Source organism: Populus euphratica, unplaced genomic scaffold (genome assembly GCF_000495115.2).
Source record: "Populus euphratica unplaced genomic scaffold, PopEup_1.0 scaffold1039.1, whole genome shotgun sequence".
Taxonomy (NCBI): Eukaryota; Viridiplantae; Streptophyta; class Magnoliopsida; order Malpighiales; family Salicaceae; genus Populus; species Populus euphratica.
In genome coordinates, this window is record NW_011500890.1 from 15,750 (window position 1) to 18,351 (window position 2,602).

A 2,602-nucleotide genomic window follows, 5' to 3' on the forward strand; every position below is an offset into this window, starting at 1 on the left:
CCGCCGTAGTAGCGGTTACCTGGCATACCCTCAGAGTACTTGTTGGTGAGAGCGCTTCCGAGAGCCTCTATAACAGCGAAAGAAGTGAAGTTTTCTGATGCAATCAGTTCGATTCCTCTGCATTGGCGGCGTTTTTCCTTCTCGATTAAGTCGTGGATTTCTGGGTCAACTGTTTGGAGGGAGGAGTTTCCCCACACAGTTACTGGATCCATGTTCGAGGGAGGAGGGAAGGAATGGGTTTGCGCTTCGCAGAGGGTGGTGGCTTCGTGGCTGGCAAGGAGAGAGGACGGTCTTGTGGGGGCTTATAAAGGGAGGAGGAGAAGTCGGAAATTACTGTTTTGGGGTTTTTATTTGATTTAGTTTAGGTGGTATGAGGTGGCAAGAGCTTAAGAGGACCAGTTCATGCAAGCCAGTATGGTTATTTTTACGTATGGCTTAGTTGTGATTTATGTCATTTTGGAGGTTTGATTCAAATGGTTTTTTTACTATGAGAAGCCATTACGCTAAAAAAATTATCATAGATAATTTGTCTAAGACCTACTTGAAACTTTTTCTTTTTAGTAATATGGGTATTTATATATTTTTTAATTAATTTTTTAGATTTTAAAATTAATAATATTATAAATTTTTAGTGATACTGAAATTTATAAAACTTAATTTTTAAAAATTAAATTTAAAATTTAATCAATTAAATTACATCTTTTAAAATTAAATATATTTAAAACTAACGTGATTAGAAATTGTTAAAAAAAACAACTAAAGAGAATCAAATTTTGTCCTCAATAATTGAAAGGCTCAGTTTCATAAATATATTAATTTAACTTTGTAAAAATTTAGACTCCGTATGTAAAATATAAAAAATTAGGTTTGTTATAACTATGGATGTAAAATATAAAAAGTTAGGTACCTCACCTAAATAAATTTATTAACACTTCTAATTGAGGTCAGCACCTAAACCCTCTTTTTTTTCCTTCTTCATCATGTTTCAAGATCCAAAAGTTAATTTTTTCTTTTTCAAAAATAAAATTAAAAAAATTTTCAAATAAAAAATTAGTTCATTGAAATCGAGTTTCTGTTTTGCTGTTTCCCAGAAATACATGGCATGACATGTAATTGACTCGTTAAAAACATAACACATACAAAAATTTAAAATAAACTATTTCATGTGAGTAAACATTATATACTAGCATTGATTGATTGTACATTATAATAGTGAGTTAGTGTTTTTTCTTTAAAAAAAAACCTAAGAATATCTTTTAGTAGTAAAATTATATTTTTGTTAGGTTTTTTTATTATTTTAGAATTGTTTAAGATATCTCAGTTAATTTATAATTTTTTACATAGTTAAATTACTTGATTATTTTAAAAAAGAAAATTATCTCTTATTTAGAGGCTTTAGAGACATGCTTAGTGTAACTACTCTTTTGCTTTTAGAATTAAAAAGTTATTGGCTTTGCTTTAAGAGCATATTAGTATTTTTATATTAATTTTTTTATAATTATCTAAGTGGTTATAGAGGTTATTAGATAATTTGATTGATAAACAAATAAGAACAAAGTTGTTTGTGCGGCTATGCAATTTGCCACCAAGTGCACCATTTCGTGATTTTCAATCAGTGTATGTGATGGCTCACGATAAGTAAAATCAGCTTTCTAAGTGTCTTTCGATTCACAATGGCAAGGATTACCTTTTTATACAACACATGTGACTTCATTCTAGAAGGTTTGTCAGCTACTGATTTTTTTATTTTATTTTTTTCTTATTATAGAATGCATAACATGTATATCTTTGAATAAAAAATTAATATAGGATTATTCCAATGTTGTAATTTCTATGGTTACTACCGTGTTCTGCCATACATATATAAATAGGAAAGGTTCGTTAAGGCCAACCTAAGTTATTATGTTATTCTCAACTTGGTATCAGAGCCTCAAATAAATTAAAACACCTCTTCTCCTTTCTGCAATGGATCCCTTCCAGCCGATAACCATCTCTCCCTCTGCAGCAGCACTAGTGCTGCCATTCTCCTCTCCTACCACAGCACCACCTTCTTCTTCAGCTTCAGCTTTGCAGTGGTCATAGCCTAGAGATGTTGGCCATGCTCTCCTCAACCCCAATAATGCTCCTTTGCTGTCGTCATCTTCTGCTAAAGCCACCGCAGCTTCTGCTGTGGAAATTATGTCCCTCTCAAACACTCATCAGGTCATCTCTCTGAAACTGACTAACACCAATTATCTGTACTAGCAAATGCAAATGAAACCATATCTTCTAGGCTAGATAGTTTTTGGTTTTATTGATGGTTCCAACTCGTGCCCCTCTCCACATATTCTTGTTGCCGATGGTGTCTCTCTTCAAGTATCTCAACACTTTCTTCATTAGAAACAGCAGGACAAACTCATTCTAAATGCCCTACTCTTTTCGCTATCCATAGAAGTTATTTATCTTGTTGTTGATTGTCCAACCTCATGCTCTGTTCAGCACACATGACACGACTAAAAGATTGATGTCTTCTCCCAAGTGCAGGAGTGTCGAAGTAATAAATAACCCGGAAAGACCGGGGTCGAACCACAGGGAGGTTAATTGTAAAAATTAAAAATAACAA

The 2,602-nt window shown here is 32.9% G+C and overlaps 1 long non-coding RNA gene across 1 annotated transcript in view; it reads right to left on the bottom strand.

Moving 5' to 3' along the window:
• LOC105116733 (uncharacterized) overlaps positions 1-2,602 on the bottom strand; it is a 20,240-nt gene that overhangs the window by 2,046 nt on the left and 15,592 nt on the right. The gene's annotated exons all lie outside the window — the stretch shown is intronic.